Raw genomic sequence first — 20,631 nt, 5'->3', positions numbered from 1 at the left:
CTCATCATCCTGTGCTGATACCAGGGGCGCCAAATTTCGTGTGCAGCTTTTGCTTGTAGGCCTCAGAATGCATCGTGAGGCACCGCACTAGTCAACATTTTTAAAACCAGAGCTGTGCTGTCAAAATCACCGACTTGTAGTTGGTTTTAACCAAAGAGACAGGAAGAAAGAGTTTAAGACATAAGCGGAGCCAGCACTGTGAATCATTTAAAATAAGTGGGTCTGCACTGACAGGTGGGTAGATGTGTTTCAATTTACTGGATGTTTGTCGTATAAATGGAACTATGAAGGTTGTTGGGATACATTCGGGCTGATGTACAATTTAACCCTGCATTTATCATTCTTGAACATTATGCTTTAGTTTCTGATAAAGTTGACACCATAATCATTTTGCAGGCATTTGAAGATCACAAATTAATTAATTACATAGATGCAAACTTCTTACCTTTCAGTGACAACTCACTTTTTTGAGGGGGGTCTTACAAGGTAGGACTGTTCAATTAATCTCGTCGGGTAAATCTCCATCACCTGCTTTCAGATGGAGCGGCATTTAATACACAGAGCCATGGATCACTGACAGGCTTAGGCAATATTGCGTTCATTATCGCAGGCAATTCGATTTGAAGTAAATGACCCTGCATTGCACAAGGTGTTAAATGTATTTATTTTTTATATTTAAAAAATAAAAATATATAAAAAAATACCTTAAATTAACTACAAATGAGCATGTGAAGCAAATATCTTAAAAATCAGTGTGTAGCATGCCCCCGATCTGCAGAATGTTTTCCCCTTTTTCCCCTTACCTGTTTGCATCTCTATAATTAACTTTACTTTGGCCTTTTTTATTTCACAAGGATGTATTAAATTGATCGAAGTTACAGTATACAATGTCCATCTTTAATGTTCCAAAAAAATATATATTTAAAATAAATGCTGTTATTTATATACATCAAAGAATCCTGAAAATAAATGTTTCTTGGTTTTCACAAAAATATTAAGCAGCACAGCTGTTTTTAACATTCATAGTAAGAAGAAATATTTCTTCAGCACAGAATCAGCATTTTAGAATGGTTTCTGAAGAATCATGTGTCACTGAAGAAGAAGAGTAATGGAAACTCAGCTTTGCAATAACAGGAATAAATTATACATTTAAATTTAGGCTACAAGTAAACATAATTTTGACTCATCCTTTAGTTTGTAAAAACAAGCAAAAATTAAGTTACTGTATACACTTCAGCCTCAATAAACATTTAAAATGCGCATTTTCTAGCGTGAGGTTACCAGTAAGCAACATGGAAAGAATGTGATGTAATTGTCCATAAAGCAAACTCCACCCACAAGACTTAACAATTACGGCCGATAAACCGTAACCTTGGGTTCATCCACATAGAAAAGTAGTCAGACCCTGGAATTATGATTCAAACAATTTAGTAACTTAAACAACAAAAGTTTTAACTGTGAATCTCTTAAACTTAACTACAAGCTCTCACTGAGCTTCCGGTGTATAAGTATTACTGTAAGTGCCTTTTCCGTTCGCTTTTAAAAACCAAAGTATGACTCAACAATATTTTCTGTGGTAATTAACAACATGCTACAGAAGATGTAAATATAACTTTGTAATACCGTTTACTCGTTCACAGTAATTCAGATATGACTGTAGAAGTTTAAGATGCTCAGTCTCGGTGACAGCATAGTGTGCGTATATTAAGGATGTGAATTGCTTATAAGTTCAGTTGAGGGGTCAATGTGACAGGATGAAGAAGTGTGTGTGTGTGTGTGTGTGTGTGTGTGTGTTTGCGCGTGTGTTCAGAACAGCAGCAGTTAGGGTGACTCAGTCTTCTGTGTATGTGCGAATGTTGCGATGGCATCTCTCTGTTGTCTGTAATGCATTATGTGCTCCAAACCTTTTATTCAGTTAAATCCCAATCTCTGTGTTGTAGGAATTGTTTATTCTCTTTTCTACTGCACTCTAGATCTCTTCATATACAGAAGAGTCTAATATGCACCTTAAAGAGGTCATCGGATGCCCATTTTCCACCATTTGATATGATTCTTTAGGGTCTTAATGAAAAGTCTTTAACATAGTTTGGTTAAAATTTTTCAGTGGTAGTGTAAAAAACACATTTTTTACCGTGTCAATAACAGCTATTTTCGGAGCAAGCAGTTTTGTAGCATTTTCCTTTAAATGTTAATGAGCTCTTCTGACCCCGCCTCTCCTCCGAGCCACTCTCAGAGAGACTGTTTACTAATTACAGCTCACTCAGGGCGGGTCTAAGGTAAGAGACCAGTCCAGTCTGTGCTAAAACGCTACTGTCATTCAAACTTTCGTGGGAGGGGTCTGCCTGTGTGACGTCACAAAGACAGGCATCTGAGATAGGCTAAATATTTAGAAGATTTAAAAAAAAACACTGGGTGGATTTTTATCATTATTGAGGGGTTGTGTACACACACTGCCAACACACATTACAGTTCAAACAACTTGTAAAAATGCATGTAGCATCAGGTGATACCTTAAATATATGCACTATTCCATGTAAATGGAAACTCTGCAAACAGGAGTTAGTTTAGTCCTCAAATCTGATTGGTCGAGCAGCACTGATAAACAGTTTGAAACTTTTTACAGTTTGTGTCAATCCACCAGCGTTCCAGACCAGAGTAAACTACTGCTCAAAAGAAGTCTCTCATGGTCATCAACACTGTTGGGAACGTTACTTTAAAAAAGTAATTAGTTATAGTTACTCACTACTTGTTCCAAAAAGTAACTGAGTTAGTAACTGAATTACTCTATAATAAAAGTAACTCGTTACCAGGGAAAGTAACTATTTGCATTACTGTAAAAAAAAAAAAAAAAAAGTTGCTATATGTCAAAGAATTTTTTTTTTTTTTTTTTTTTAGCAGTTTTCACAAGTCAGCTGAAATAAGTAGAACAGACAGGTGATCGTACATAACTTTCGAGATTTATTGCACGTCAACAGACAGCAAGAGTTTTATCCTGCACTCTTTGTAAGAAAAGTGTTTTTAGCCACTAGCTTTGTAGATGCGTGTGTCACACATTACATGCACGTTCTTTCCTTTGACTACAATGAATTTAAAGTAGTGCTTATATCTCCACCTTGAAAATGCCAACGTTTCATCGGATTGCTCCTGACTCGCCATCTCTGCTGCTGCAAATCTCTGTGTAGCTGTTGCGTTTATGTGACTGTGTGTGTGTTTGGCGCCGCTGGCGCGTGTGAGTAAAAACACTGGCTCTGATTGGCTACCATGAAACACATGACTCTGCCTTAGCCAATCATAATCGCTTATCTCGTTATTAACCCACCTGACCTGCTCACTCGCTGTGTGAGCCAGGGGTGCGTTGCATATTAAATCAATGCAGAGTAACGCACCGCATTTAACGTTCAGTAACTTTAACGGCGTTATAACGACGGGAAAAGTAATTAGTTAGATTACCCTGTTACTGAAAAAATAACGTCGTTACCTAACGCCGTTCTTTTAAACGCCGTTATTCCAAACACTGGTCACCAAGGCTGCATTTATTGATCAAAAAATAAAAACAGAGACATTACAAAATATATCACTATTTATAATAACTATTTTCTATTTTAATAGATTTTGAAATGTAATTTAGTCCTGTGATGCAAAGCTGAATTTTCAGCAGCCATTTCTTTAGTTTTCAATGTCACATGATCCTTGAGAAATCATAATATGCTGATTTAATATAAAACATTTCTTGTTATTGTCAATCTTGAAGACAGTTGTGCGGCCTTCATACATTTTGTTCAGGATTCTTTGATGCATTTATTAGAAATATCAGTTCTTTGAAACAATTTAAATGTCCCTATTATCACTTTTGAACAATTTCATGCATCCTTGCTAATTAAAAGTGTTACATTCTTACAAAAAAAATCTACTATGACTTTTGAACATTAGTGTATGTGAAATGTTTCTCCCACCACTGACTTGGGAGGAGGAAATAGACCTATTCCACACAAAATGTTCTTCTTTATCTTATTTCATCTTTTATTTAAATCAACTTTTATGTTTATTCATCTGCTGTAAAACAGTATCACATCAGCATAAGTCCTGTAGATGCTGGCCAAGCATGTGAAAATTATTTTAGTCCACAGCTGCAGCCTGCCTTTTTCTCTCTGTCTTTTGCTTCCTTAATTGATCCTTCTTTTTTATTTCCACCCCTTTTGTCTCTCCGCCCCCTCAGGCAACCTTCACCCTCAGTTGTCTGGGTCAGACAGGCAGCCCGCATGTCACCTGACCTGCCTAATAGCCAACAAACTCCTTGCTGTAAACAGTCCGATAAGGAACTGCATCCATTCTCCCTCACTCCTTCTAACAGAAGCAACGCAGAGAGAGAAAGAGAGGGAGTGCAAGGAAAGGAAAAGGAGGAGTGGCCAAAAGAAAGGCGAGAGTGAAAGAGGCATACAGTCAGCATTTGCCCTTAAAGGCACAGGGCCATCTTTCACTTGCAAGGCATACTCAAATTCCCTTCATCTCAGGGAAGTTGAACAGGACTGGCTGTGTTTCTGCAGCAGCAGCAGCTGTGTTTGCGCTGAAACTTTCAGCTCTGTTTCGATATCTTTGCTAATGGAGCGAAGAGCGGGGTGGGGCAGGGGTCCCGTATGGAGGCCAGATCGAGAAACAAGTGGCCATTACTCTTACTGCCCTCCTTCTCTCATTCAACAGGCTATTCGTTTCGCAGACGCTTCAATTGCAAGTCTCTTGGGGTGAAACGGCTCCCTCGAAAGATGATCAAATTAATTACATTTCTGAAAGATTAGGCTACGAGCCTCATTAGAGATATACGATTTATCTAGCTCTCCATTTCAGGCCATATTGGTTTTCAACAGGGGTCACATGACCTGGCTGGTGCCCCAGTCCTCCTCTGATCTTTTTTTATAACTCCCAGTCTCTGAAGCTTTTGCTGGGACTATAAATATTACACTTGTCAAAACAAACAGACAAGATGGTGGTTTGACCGAACCGGAGCACACGGCTGTTTGGTGGCACTGGAGGTGTCTATGGCCGAGGCTCATTCTCCGGGCCTCAGTGTCCCGTCCTTTGAGGAGGCACTAAAACACATCAATTCTCTTTCGATTTGTTTCACGTGTGAGAATGGACTGTAAGTCAGCGGTGCAGAAAGATGCAGCAAACACACACATGTGCACATGGACTTACGCACACACACACATGTTCAGTAAACACAGAGGAGCTGGAATGTGCTCCAGTGCTCTGGCAACGGAAATTTGGGAGGGGTGGGAGAAAGAGGGTCAGCTCAGGTCAAGTTCACAGTGCTGTCGCCTCCAACAGGGGGAGGTGTTTGTCGTGCTTATCTTCTTAAAGGGCCAGCACCTATTAAGCATAGCAGCACATATAACAGTTTAAAGAAAATAACTTATTTTTGTTGTGCTCTACAGGTATGTCAGTAATAATTACTGTTGTAAGTTACTTATAACGATACCGTTAATGTCAAATATACAGTTAGTCCATAGATCAGACAAAACAAAAAACAGACTATTTAAAAAAGTATGCTAAATGAATAAGGAATATTTGTTTGTGCAGATAGTTATGCTGAAGAACATAATAAAAGGTTTTTAATTTTGTAGAGTTCTTGTGTTGCTGTCAATAAAGCAGAAGATGTACAAACCAAATTATAAAACATTCAGATTTTATTTACAGATTTTTTTCCTGAAAAAGTTTATGATAATGAAAACGGAGCATTGAGCGTTTTCACTAGTGCTTTCAGCCTTTTGGATCGCTATGTAAAGCAAAGATATCATTATACATTAGGAGTGACAGTCAAAGGTGTGATTTCCTGACACAAAACAAGACCTGCTCGCTTGTGGCTGAAGCTTGTGGGTCTCATGTAGAAACATCAAAGTGTTCCAACCCCACAGAACTTTCTTTTCACGCTTTACTGTTTATTTAAGTGTTTCATTGAAAGACCTGCTATTTACAGTAAATAAGTGCTAGCCCAATCCTCTGGCTGCTTTCTGAGCAGTGTTTCCTAAGAGAGAGCACTCTTCCGAAAAGAGTCTGACATGCAGTCTCTTTGTCTGAAGGGAGAAATCCTTGGAGTTGGAATATGTCGATATTCATAACATAATGGAGCTTTGATTCCTCTATGTGTTCTATGATATCAGCTTTTGACACTGTTATCTTTGCAAAGCTAAACACTTCCTCTGATGCATGAAGCTCCTATTTGATGTCATTTTACAGTAGCTCATATCAAAAAGTAATATACCATTCATAAATCATGTTAATAATGGTGTTCTTTACTCAGTACCATTTACAGTTCATGGTACAGTTGTGTACAGTCATTAGTTGACATATCCTTCACGCTCAGAATTTTTTTTAATAAAATCTGTCACTTGGGTGGTAAACTTTTGTACATTTTAGGTACTGATATGCATGCGTAAGGTAATGATATGTACCTTTAAGGTATCATTATGGACCCTTTAGGGAAAAAGGTTTACCTTTTTGAAAAGAAACTGGGCCAATAGCCGCATTTCCACTGTCGGGCCAGTGCAAGCCAGGGCTTAAAATGGGCCGGTGGGGCTAATAGCCTCGGCCAGTAGCACCGTGGCCAGAATAGCGCAGGGTTTCCACAGTCGAGACTGAAGCTCTGCTGCGCGTCACTAAAACACGCCCTTTACACGCCTCTCAGAAACAACGTCACGCAACCTCATCATTTCAGCAACAAAGAGAAGTTATCAGAAAACGAAGAAATAAGTCAGTGGAACATGCGCTATCACACGAACATGATAAAAGCGGTCGTTTGTTTGCATGCTTTGGTAAATATGCAAATTCAAAAGCATCTATGTTTTACTATAGAATAAGTGAAACATTGATCATAATGAATTAATTTACCAGGACTCAAAATTAATCACACAGAAATAAATGTATTTCTATTTTATTTATTTATTTTTAACGCTTATGAAAATAGCCTGCTTATTCAGTCGAGTCTGTTTCTGTTTTTTTTGTAGCCACAGTAGCCTATACGTCACATTTAGAATTCTAGACATTCTAGAATGTCTATTTTTATAAAAGCTCCCGAACATAAAAAAGTATTATATTTTTATGATAGGCTACGTGGAGCTAAACCCTCAAGACGAGGCTTATGACAGATAATAAGTTACTAAATAATTACACGATTGGGATAGAAAATAAGAAGCTGACATCTGATTTCCTCAAGCGGTCATATTTACCATGTTTACTATGGTAATGTTAATGCCCAGCGTGCACAGTCTTTTGCATTGCTTATAAATATTTCTGCGTTGTATGTTGATTATAATTCACATCGGATCAAGTTATTGCAAACACTCGCTGCTGACTGAAAGTGAGTTTTGAGGTCAACTTATTTAAAAAAGGGTTTAATGCTGGTGTTATAGCTGCTTTCTGAAACAATCCACAGCGCAGACTCTCTATTTTTATAAAAGCTCCCGAACAAAATTCATTATACTATTTTGATGATAGGCTATGCTACATGGAGCTAAACTCTCGAGACAAGACGACAGATAAAATATGTTACTAAATAAATTCACGATTGTGATAGAGAATAAGAAGCTGACGTCTGATTTCTTCAAGTGATTGCATTTACCATGTTTACTATGGTAACGTTACAGTTTTTTCTGATTGCTTAAGCACATTTTTTTTTAACTATTGGCTATTTTTGCAAAACTCTACACAAAAATAAGAAAACCTTTCACCCAATTATCAAAACATTGTAGTTCTCTTGCAAAAGCGAAGACAGCTAGATTAACTTTTCACACCTTCGTAAAAATGGTGTTTTCGTATCAAACAGTAAACACAAGCCATCATCTACAATGTGCCAACTACACACTGATGGTATGAATACAAAACACATCTGGCTTTTGCTTTCTCTGTGTACAGATGTCAATTTGAGGTCATACTTTTGTCATAGTGTCATGTAAGCATACAAGGATCCAAACTTCAAGTATTGGTGTTTATTCACACTCATCAAAACCAAGACAAAGTCAGAACACAAAATAGTAATTTCACAAAAAAAAAAGGGAAAAAAAAGACAATCAGCCGACATAATGTCGTCTTTCTGGGTCCGGCCACAAAATTTCGTCCACATCGCATGCGATATCCTCCAGTCCAAGGCACCGGGGAAAATATCTACTTGAATGCCGTATCCAGGCCTGACATGATGCCTGGTCAATATCTCCACATGCCTCCTCCATTGCCTGTAAAAGGGCTACCTGTTGATGAGGATGACAGTCGTACACTTTCCAGCGCCAGGCAGAGAAGAACTCCTCGATGGGATTTAAGAATGGAGAGTATGGAGGCCAAAGCCAAAGCAGCCCTATGGAAACTTACATTGTCCCATATGATGACATATGGGGTATGCTCTAGTCTCTGAACAGTGAGCATGTCATGTAAGGTGTCCAGGAATGCAATAATGTGTGCAGTGTTGTATGGGCCTATGGTTGCATGATGGTGAACAACACCATTTTGGCTTTTAGCTGCACACATGGTTATGTTACCACCACGTTGTCCTGGGACATTGATGATGGCACGGTGTCCAGTAATGTTCCTGCCACGTCTCCTGGTTTTACTGAGGTTAAAACCGGCCTCATCTACAAAAAGTAGCTCATGTCCCATGGCATCTGCTTCTAGTTCCATCACTCTCTGGACAAGACAAAACAAATGCAACACATCAGGCCCATGCACAGCACTACAGTATGCACTTCCAAATTCAGAACCAATGACACTATAGCTTACCTGCACATAGTCATATCGCAGTTGCTTTACACGTTCTGTGTTTCTCTCGAAAGGAACTCTGTAAATTTGCTTCATTCTTATTCTGTTGCGCGCAAGTACACGACTTAGTGCAGAAATGCTTACACTGTGTATATTTTGAAAGATGGTGTCATTATCAATTATGCGCTGCTGTATTTCACGCAGTCTTATTGCATTATTGGCAATCACCATGTTTACTATATGGGTCTCTTGCTCTGGAGTGAACATTCTTCCTCTGCCCCCAACATCTGGACGCCAACAATTCTGTAAAGTAACAATTTCAGTATTTTTGCACGTATGGTACTGTTGTGTTTCTCATTAGAGTATGGCAGTGCTACAAAGTACTTACCGATTCTCATTTCAAAATGTCCTAATGATGCTTGCCACAGTGTAGCGGCTCAAATTAGGCTGAACCCATTGGCCAGCTTCCCTCAGGGTCATCCCATGGTTGATGACATGGTCCACTATTGTAGCTCTGATGTCATCAGTTATTCTATTTCTTACTCTTCTTACCCTTCCCCTTTCCCCTCCTCGTCCTCTTCTTGCTCCTCCTTGTCCTCTTCCTCTAACTTCCTCTAACCCTCTCGCTTCTTCACCACCACGTCTTCTTCCTCCAACTTCTTCACCTCCACATCCTCTCCCTCGGCCTCCTCTGATTCTCACTCTTCTCACTCTTACTGCTCCTTCCATTGTACTCCACACAGACAGCTTACCTGTGGCTTATTTATAGTGCTTAGGCTGATTGCAAAGTGAACTAATTATCTAAAACAGTTTTCACATGTGAAAGTGTGCCAGACAGTTGGCAAAATAGTGTTAATGATAGCCATACATGTGTATAATTTTGCTAGGAGTGTGTTGGAAATTTGGTAATTGAGAGTAAGCAGTGAGTTGTGTTTAAAGTTCTGCAAAAAGAGTGTTGTGCAGTGAATTGTGCCTACAGTTTTGCAAAGTGTGATTTACAAATTTGCAAACTGAGCGCAAACCAGTGTTTGTGCTTTTAGTTTTGCAAGCTCAGTGAGTGGTTTTGCTATATGTATTAATAGTTTTAGAAATTGTGCTACAAGAATCACGATTAGCGCTTTAGCATTCAGAAAAAACTGTAATGTTTAGCTGTTATCTTTCTGAAATGATCCACAGCGCAGACACTCTCCAGACACGGAGAAACTCCGCCTTTGTTCAGAACCCCTCCTCTAGCCCCAGCTGGCCTGCTTTGGCCCAAGGTTTTCGTCGGGCCAAAAAACCCTGGCCGTTGGCCCTGAGGAAGCCTCGACGAGGCACGATCAAGCCCCGGAAGTGACAGTGGAAACGCGACTGGCCCTGGCACGCACTAGCACGCCCGGTTTAAGCTCGACAGTGGAAATGCGGCTAATGACAGCATTTATACCTTTTTCTCATTCCCCCTGCTTAATCTGTAAAATGTCAGGCATTTTTTTTAAAGAGGAGATACATTCTTAAACTAAAATAATACAAAATATGGTTTACATTTATTTGTACGGTTATGGCTATGTTATTTTGCCAAAAGAATTAAAATAAAATGTGAACAGGAGATTCCAGATTACATTTAAAAATTTTAGTTAGTAATAGTAACTCAATCCATCACGTTATGATCTAATAGCAAGTATTGTATTTTTGGAATCTGATTACGTAATCCCTCCTAATTAGTTACTACCTAGCATTGTAAAAAATAGTTTTTAAAATTTTTTAAACAAATTTTGCACATTGTGCAAAGGGTTTGTAAACTTGTAAAATAACTGTACATGAACATTTATCACCATGGTATTCATACAGTATTTCTGTAGTTTTCCATAGTTCCATCAAATCAATGAAATGATAACCAAGAGAGTTGAGAAAGACAAAGGCAAGACTGAGCAAGCTGAGCAAAAGACGCACAGAAAAAAAATAAAACCGCATGGGATTAAATCAAAGAATGTATAAATTCACAAGATTGATATAGACGTGAATTTTATGTGAGAAAGAGATGCGTGCAGAGGGAGGTCACAGATGAAAGTCAGAAGCATTGCAGCTCTATGGTAATCAATCTGTCAGATCAATGTGTGGGGCAGCTGGGCAGAATACAGCTGATAGTGCTGACTGTTCACAACACGTTCACCACTCCGCTCCACGTGAGACCACAGCGGGACAGGCCATCCAGAAAGCTGCACATCCACCAACTAGTCTAGTAAATTTTCAATCAGAACCCAAAATGAACACTCACTAAGTGGAATAATGAGAACTATTTGTGTTTGACGAGTAAATAAAATGAGTTTTAGAAATTGCAATAACTGCGTAAGAACCTGATAAGTCATCTACAGTAATTTGCTTGTACAAGCAAATTTTTGTTGCTTAATTGGGCCTCATATAGTTCTATTGTCTAATAAAATATTGTAACGGTAAATATTAGTGCTAGGCAATACGACAGGATGATACACATTACTGTGCAATGCATCCATATTAAACAACATGTGATGGTTAACATCAGTCGATCAGTAGCGTGTGCACGTACTCCTCATGACCTTACATAACCTCCTGAAGAGTGCGGGTGATAACCAGACACGGCTCCTAGCTGATTAAACAGTGACTCCCTGATAAACCCCTTGTGCATTACTGTATCTCAAACCGCTGTTTCAGGTCACCCTCGTTCCGCCATCTGGAACTCTTCGCATTTTTGTTTAGTGGAAATTAAATAGAGGCCACCTGAGCTATCTGAGCCATGTAGGCCTAATTTACCAGCTGTTTGTGTTCACAGAACCTTGAGTGTATGTGAAACTCTGCTTTAATTAGATTTTAGGACATCTTTCGGAAATTCTTTATGATAAAGTTCAATTATTTAAGTTAATACATTAGACATAAACGTCACAGCATTTATTATTCTAGGTTAATGTTAAGTTTTATGTACACTAAGTTATGTTTCACATTTCAAGCTCTGCAACAAAAAAAACATTATATGTATAAAGTTGTAAATATTTATAATTGTACTTCAAAATGTAATTCAATTAATGTTATTTATTTGTAATTAATTGTAAAACTTACTGGCAATTTCTGAGTGAAAATTGTTTCTGTTTTTTAGTGTAAGAAATAATAGTGAGCAATGGTTTATTTATGAAATAACATTAAAATAATAAATGCTATAATTGTGTTTATTCATAGTATATAATGTCTAAATTGGTTAAATTATTAAGAATTTGAACCTTATTGGACAGTGTTAAGTGCAGTCTCATTTACTGGGCATAATCCAGCCTTTTCAATATAAATCCATGTATTTGGGAATTTAGCATGAGGACGAAAGATTTCCCTTCATGGATTTCACAACAGGCTTAGGTTTTTCAGGAATTTGCCCCATTGACCAACAGAAATTACAGTGCCAATCTTTAATGCTTTATAAATGTATTAAAATTGCAAAAAAAACAAAAAACAAATGATAATAATAAATATTTTTATTTATAATATTGTTTGTTTTTTATATATTGTAAAATTCTCAGTATAAGATTTTTTGATTATTATTTTTCTAATCCAGTAGCAAGCATTTACAATTTACGTGAACATTTATGTGAATGTTCAAGGATTTTAAATTCCAGATTTTTGGCCCCCACTGTATTAATTCATGAATGTACATGGACTTGCATGTGCGTGCAAAAGTGGTGTTCTTGTCCTTGACTTGACAGGGTGTTTGTGACTGCCGGGCACACGTTTTAGTTTGCTTTATAATGAAAGGAAAGTGTTTACATGATACTCACTGTTTGCGACTCCCTGTCTGCTGGTCAGATTCTGCTAGACCACTACTAATTGGAGTATGTGTGTGAGAGAATGAGAGAAAGTGTTTGAGGTTCTAGGGGGGTCGGCCTCGCCAGGAGTGTTGGATTACTGGCTCTTTATGTCAGAGAAAAGGTGGAGGGAGCGGATGAAGAAGTGCAGGGAATCGGTTTAAACCTTCCGGGAGATTGAGTAGAGTGAGTAGGTTTGTGCGTGACAGACCGATGGTTTCCTTTAGCCCTATAAAAATTGTTCCTCTGAAATGCTGATGCCCCAGCTGTTACAGTGCAGATAGACAACTCCACAGACGTAACCCACCCTGTCTTTGCTCTGCCAGGCTGTGTGTGAACGAGAGTGTCAGCTTCATTTCTCAACCTCAGCACAGCTGCCAGTGACCACTATGACTATGTCACAGAACTTGCACTGAGGGGGAGTTTGATAAACAGTTGCGGCATTTTTGCATGTGGTATTTTATTGTAAAAGTGCATCTTTATTCACTGTTTGCATTGTGGGTTTATGTTATAAATGTGAGGTTTAAAAAGAAAGTTCACCCAAAATTTTAAATTCTGTTATTTACTCACACACGTCATTTCAAACTTGTATGACTTATATTTCTTTTGCAGAGCAACAAAAGAAGATATTCTGAAGAATGTTTCCCTACATGAAATGAAAGTTAATGGGGTCCAAAATAACTTGCTTTTGTGACATCGTTAGAACACAGATTGTTAATACATTAGATCATGAACTTCACAGCATTTTTAATTTAGGTTAATGTTAATTTTTATACATAGTGTATATGGCTTTTTTCTAATTTCAAGATATACACTACTTGTATTTGTACTAAATAAAGTTTGTTAGAGTACATTTTACAAGAAAATACCATTTCAGTCTTTTTACTTCAAAAGTTCACATTTAATTTAATATGTACACTGATTTTTTTTTTTCAAAGTATAAATGAACAATGAACAATTGCATATTTATAAATGAACAAAACATTAATCAATTATTGTTCATCCTTAGCTCTTGATACCTAATGAATTCAATATTAATTTGAGAAATTATTAACCAATTAAAACCTTATCATACAACATTAAGGTGTGATCACATTTAACACTGTTCAGCAAATTTTCACAGATGAGTCCAGTCATTTCAGTAGGAATCAATGCAATAAAAATTTTGCATAAGAGATTTTCTCACACAGATTTTGCAAATGGTTCAGGTTTTTTCACAAATTTGCCATGTTGACCAATAAAACAAACAAACAAACAAAAAAACTGGGATGGCGTCCAAAACCATGCTGGAGCTCTTTGATTTAGAAAACTACACAAACACACTTTTTAAAATAAAGTGAACTGTTCTTTTAGTTTAAATACTAAAGAAACATTTTATACAAAACTGGAACAATGAATAAGGTGCACTTCTTTGTCAAAATACCACATGCAAAAGTATTAGTATCCATGATGGAAATTATCAGTTGTTTTATTATGTATAAAACTTTAATTAATTGGAATTTTTAAATAAAAATGGAAAAATTTACTCATGTTGCAAGTCATTGCAACGTGCTACCGTAAAAATGTTTGGGGAATGAAACTGAAATTTTCGACTGAAACCAGGTACATCAAAGTGTCATCATTTGCACAGATTTGAAAGCTTTTTCAAGTTTGGTTGGAATCCCCTTGATTTAGTGTGCTTTCATACATGTCTAAACTAATGCGTTTGTGACCACAAATGGGAAATTAAATTGGTATCATTTTCCATCTTGACTCAGATGGGTGCCTGAAATGACGACAACGGAAGCCGTCCCCCCTGAACAGGAAGTGACACTCTCCTTTTTCTTTACCGTTTAAATGCCGTTACTGAAACTCCTTTGCGATAAATGAAACTTGAAAAATGCGCATTTCGACACACACTGACGCAAGTGTCTTAACTTTACAAGAAGCTTTTCTTTGTGACAGCAGCGTTCTGCTTTAATGTGGTGTGTTGTGACAAGACAATTGCAGACATGTTGTTCAGCCTGAAAATTCCCTCTATGGCTACCATGTTTTAGATGAATTGATGAGTCAGGCGATTCGGCTTGTCATTTACCCTTTGAGGGGCTTCCTCTGATTTCCCCTTGACGTCTCTGAGGTTTTGGAAGTCATTCGCTGTTGCTGTTTTGGAGATTTTCATGGCCTCTGCATGCCGCAGCCTCTGATAGAAGAAAGCTATGGCTGTCAACAGATTCAATAATTCAAAGTGACTAATTTGTATTATTTTTAAAGAAAAGAAAACAAAATATATTTAATTTTTTTAATTCAAATTATATTATGTTTTACCATATGTTTATTGTATATACATCCCATCTGGATTTGATTTATAGAAAAATAACAGAATGAAACGCAGCTGATGAAGTCAAATTAAAAACGTGAACATTAGTGTTGTTTTTGGAGGCCTATTTTAATTTTAGTTTTAGTTTAGTCTTTGTGTGAAGTTGTCATTTTAGTTTTTTATTCGTTTTATTCATGTTCATACTCTTTTTAGTCTTGTCTAGTTTTAGTCGACGCAAACTGATGACATTTAGTCTAGTTTTAGTCAATGAAAATTGTATTTTAGTCTCTTTTTAGTAATGCCATTCTATTTAACCCAGTCAATATAGTACAAGTACCTAGTAGTATAGATGAAACCAAAATTTTCTTTTAGCCAGACCCATTTCAAACAAGGTTATCTTATTATATTTATGTTACCTTATAGACTCTCTGATTTGAATTTACATTTAACAATTAACATTTATTTTACCAACAAAACATGTTAGAAGTACACACATAAATTTAAATAAAAACAATAAATAAAATATAATAAATAAAAATAAATAAATCTGCAAATTTTTCTCCCAAAGATGAACCCCGGCTGGCCGGCCATTGGTCCCTTTCTCTGTTTCAAGGCTGATCTATACTCGACGTGTCCGCAAGTTCGCTTTTTTTTAACTTTCTGCATAGCTCCGCATCCGAACATGCATGAGTTCAGGGCAATTCTAGCCGAACATGTCTGTGCCGGCATTTGTGTGAGACAAAAGCAGTTTAATGTGAAGTTCAAACTCCATCAGGTGCTTTTTGACGGAAAAGTTTTTTTTTTTTTTTTTTTTTTTTTTTTTTGGAAAAAAATGTTTGCATAGTTTGTCCAAGGCTTCTTATTTGAAGTACGTTTTATTTTATTGTATTAAATAGATTATGAATTAATTTATATATTAATTATACACTATTTGCTTACAGTTGTCTTGTGTTTAATGTGAAATACAGCCAATAGTTTAAGATTGAAACAAAAAACAACAATAACAGAAAAACTATTAAAACAATTTACGTTGCGTCTCGTCTTGTTTTCATCACATGATAAATGTTTGTTGACGATGATATTTAGTCATAATTTTCGAAAAGCAAAAATTATGACAAAAGCAACACTAGTGGACATATAAAATTTATATGTTTTGTATCACTCTGTCCAAACGTTGTTGAATAGCAAAATGTTGCCTTCTGGATCAGTTAGTGAAATTTTCAAAATTGTATTTTTGAAATCTGCTGTACAGTACTTTGGTTTATCACACAATCCCGCAGTGGCTATAGTTAGCTGTGCTGTCTGAATTATGCTGTACATTTTACAGTTACTCAGCTAGGGGAAGGTGATGAAAGAAACCAAGTATATAGTTCTCCCTCTCTCGCTGTCTGACTTTGAAGCCGCTTTGGTATTGCTCTATGGAGGCATGAGATCTTAAGGCTGAGGGATGTTTGACAGAGAGCAACAGATCAAAGTCTTGAAAGAGAGAAGTGACAGATGAAAGACAGAGAGAAGAGGGGAGGCCAGAACCTCCCAGGTCAGAGACTGACATCCTCTTTTGGCATCACATACTATCCTCATTTCAGTGCCCAAGATAGGACTCACACACTTTCACAGACACATAATTATACATGCATAAAGCCATGATACATGCATATGAATATGCACATGGGGCTTTTCTACTATGCAGTACATTTTAATGACCCCGTCATACATATTTCAATATATTGGATGTAATTTAACATTTTAAAGGTCAAATCATATAAGTATAGTGAGTGTAGTGGTTAATTTAAATAACTGAATTATTCTTTAATTATTGTTGATTAATTCAAGCATGAGGGATTTTTTAGCCATTTAATTTAGTATTTTTTTTATTTTTTTTTTATTAACTATTTTGGTATAAGCGAATGTTTATTAATGTAATTATTATTAATGTCAAGCTTGTCAGTTTTGTTAGCTTTCCATTTTGTTCGTTTTTTTGCAATAATGCCAGCCAACTTTTTAAAAAACATTTTTTAAAAGATTAGCAATGAGCTTTATGAATTTTCTGATTTAATTAATTTTTTTGTTTTACTCTAAAATATTCTGTCTCGTTTAATAAAATTGTTTCAATTATTATGATACCACCGTTATTTAAAAAATATGAAATAATAACAGTTTATCCCTCTTCCTATTTAGTAAATAGACGAATCAAGTTGTAATTAATGTAAAAATTAATTAAAGTGCCGGTGCTTGGTCAGAGTACATTTGTGTATGTCTGATCAAAATACTTCCTTAAATTACAATACATTAATTTTTTTTCTCAGACTTATAAAGTTCAAAAGGTGCTGTGTAACAGGAATGACCCAAATCGGTTCACAGTGTTTGTCAGATATTGATACTTACTTCATTTTAGGGGGATTTATAAAATGTCTTTACCTGGAGCCAACTGAAAGAGAAAAGTCAGATGTAGTTGTTCATTGATTGTATGATTGGTTTTGAAGGTTGCTGTTGTGTCACATCTGATGCCTGTTTGTCTGTTTCAGCGCACATGGCGTCTGTGTAGTGGGTTGTGGCTTTAAAATGTCTTGTCTGCCTTGTTTCGCAGCAGCAGAGACAACAGCTTGTTTGCCCCCCTCTAACACAAACCACACACACAAACATTCACTTGTATTCATTTCTTCACTGTATCACCTATGATCAGGATGAGTGGGGTTTTACATCTGTCGTAAGCCGAAGTGAATTATACTAATTAGGCATTTAGCTTGCTTGCATCAACTAGTAGACTTAAAGAAGACTTATACACAACATATTCATAATCAGGTTGTTGGAAGGCCTAGATGGTTTTAGGGAAGGCATGTGTAACTAGGCTCCACTAGATGCATTTCTTGGTGCAAGTGTTTGTGAAAAAATATTTTAAATATGTAGATGGACTGTGCAACACCTGATTCCCCTAACTGTCACTCAACACATAACTCTTAAAGTTTAGCCTCTTTAAATAGCTGTGACAGCATTGATGCCTCATAAGTCTTTGAAATCCTTTCCCAGAAGTCCTTTTTGGGTCTCATGCTAATGATTGCTTCGTGCGCTGAGATTTACACTGGGGAATCCTGGGAGAACTGTAGTCTTGGCCCAGTTTAGGCGCCGGGGTCCTCATCACCTCTCCATTGCCTCTGATCTAATCCTCCCTGCCCTCAAAGGAAGCAATTAAGAGGCTGCCTTTAATCCCCACAGTTAGAGAGGGAGATTGCCCAGTCCTTTGACGGCCAAATGATGCATAAGTGGTTGTTTTGGAGTGGGAGCCCCATTTGAAATCGCCTGTCCAGACTTTCTTGAGTGGGTCAGACTGTGAACTTCAGCCAACTCCGTTTGAAGTGAAGTGTGTGTGAAGAGTCAAGCGTGAAGCAATGACTGTGCATATCAAACTTGACTAAGGTATTGATTCTCTCATAAATGTGTTTCAATAGTCGATTAATGGCATTTTTACAACATTCACCTTTAGTCTACATTTAGTGGTGAAACAAGGTTTTGTGCAATAGTTGGTTCTTTGTTTTTTACTGAACTCCGTTTCATCCATATATATATATATATATATATGTGTTTTGTTGGAAACACTGCTGTCAGCCTCTGATTAACTTGTGCAGGGCTCTTGATGGCAAACTTCACTGCACCGCACAGATGGGAACCATCACTCCTCCTTCAACCTTGCTTGTCTTCCCATTTCTGATATTCACCACAACTCATCCCTTCTGCCATTTCCATTATCAGTCATTTTGTATGATAATGCAAGTTGATCCTGAATTTTGACCAGATGTTCTGTATGACGGCTGCTTCTACAATGTCTCGTTCACATTTGCCAGTTTAGACATCATTTGCAATGGCAATGTTTACAACAGGATATTGCAGATCCTTGAAACCAGATATTAAAAGGGCTCTCCTTTTTCTTTGTGCTTTACTGATTAGCATTACCTTATCGGTAAAATCAGCTGCCCTTTCCAGTCCATGCTGTCCATATTGCCTGATTCATGGTTCAAACCACATTATATGTTAAAGGAAGTCAAACTTAATTAACGTCCTTTGCGGACTTCAAATGCAATTACTCTAGCATGCGGCTCCGCCTCCTCACCCTCTAATGCTTGGCAAGCATCCTGTGAGATCTTAATCCATATCCTTTGCTCATTTTGCAACATAGGGCTTGAGTGAAGTGCACTTCTTACTGTTGGCTTGGGCAAGAGCAATCTGGTTCGTTGGCACGATGTTTTGCAACTGTCGTTTTAATTTACTGTACAAAGTTTTTCACAACAACTTTCACAAAGTGAAACTCCCATCTGACATCAGTAAACCGCTTTGATATCTCCTCACGAATCCACAACAGATCAAATCCACATTTGATTCAGATGAAAATCTCTTTAATGACATTATTAAAAGGATAGTTCACTCAAAAAAGTCATAATTTTCCCACTTGTACGAGTCCTTCTTCTGTTGGAAACCAAAAAGTTGACGGTAGCCATTGACTTTCAAAGTAGGGAAAAAATACTATAGAAGTCAATGGCTACTGTCAGCTGTTTGGTTATATTCTTTTTTAAATAACTTATTTGGTGTTCAACAGAAAAAAGCAACAAGTGGAAGGTGAGTAAATGATGACAGAATTTAAAGTTTTGGTAAACAATCCCTTTAAACTATAGTTCAAACAAAAATTTATTTTCTGTCATCATTTACTCACCTGTATGTCACATAACTGGTGTGTGTTTTCTTTGTGTGATGAATAGACCAAAATCAAAGCCATTTAGGGCTTTCGCAATGCATAGTTCTAGGAACTAGCCAGAATGGTGGTTCCTAGAGAACCAATTTCCTCTTCAGGCTGTTTTCCTGGCTGCATCCGCACCGGCAGCAGGAACTCTAAAGTGGCTGAGAGCGACATCTTTATTTGCTGCATTTGCAAGCGTCAACAACCAGCGAATTGAGGATGCCATGATCTGAGCTGTTTTTTGTTGTCTGTCGTAAGTCTATTGATAAAAAAGATGGAATGTAAATGTACAACAAACCTGTCTAAAACTCCTGGGACAACTTGCAGTGTTACATATCATCGAGGCTGAAAAAAGATCTCAATGCTTGCTAATAACAAGTAAATGCCGCTATCGCTCTTTTCCATGTTCAAGGAGTAAATGTTTTTACCTGCGTTTCATATGTGTTTGGCCAAACAGCATACAATTACATCATTGATAGTTCCTATAGAACTGTTTTAGACCCTACTCTGAAGTAATGACCCTTTTCAATGATATTCTCTTGTTACACTGCTGTTGTCAAATCAGTAATGAACTTGGAGCCAATTTACACCACACTGACAGACGCATCAGTCTGAGTACAGTATGTCACTTCTCAGTATTTGCAAGACCTGACAAATGCAAATTCAACATGTTCAGTCAATGAAGACAAGCACCGACCAATGCCAACAGACACTGACAGGGGTAATACACTGATCGGACAAAACCTGACGAATGTGTCTGTTGCCATTTGTTGTGTCTGACCCTAGGTGTCAGACACTCTCAGAAAGTTTTTTGATTGACATCTCCTCACTCCACCTATCTATCTCACTCCCATGTGATGATTGGCCTGTTGAGAGATTCTAACCTCTCTCAATAGGGAGCTGCCACTCTTGTCAAAGCAGCCCTGAGGTCAGATCATGGGCAGCATTTTTTTGGTCAGTCGCCCTGTGTGAGAAACTTAAGGTCACATGGAGGGTTTTGATCATATTTTCCTTTCCCCTCGTTGTGTTTTTTGGTTTCTCTCCCTGTTAATTTCCATCCTTTTGTGCTT

The 20,631-nt window shown here is 37.3% G+C and overlaps 1 protein-coding gene across 6 annotated transcripts in view; it reads left to right on the top strand.

Annotated features, from left to right (window-relative positions):
• nfic (nuclear factor I/C) overlaps positions 1-20,631 on the top strand; it is a 111,372-nt gene that overhangs the window by 26,872 nt on the left and 63,869 nt on the right. The window lies entirely within an intron of this gene.

The sequence above is a fragment of the Carassius carassius genome, chromosome 21 (genome assembly GCF_963082965.1).
Source record: "Carassius carassius chromosome 21, fCarCar2.1, whole genome shotgun sequence".
Lineage (NCBI taxonomy): Eukaryota > Metazoa > Chordata > Actinopteri > Cypriniformes > Cyprinidae > Carassius > Carassius carassius.
Note: the sequence above shows the minus strand (reverse complement) of the source record. Positions and strands in the feature narration are given on the sequence as shown.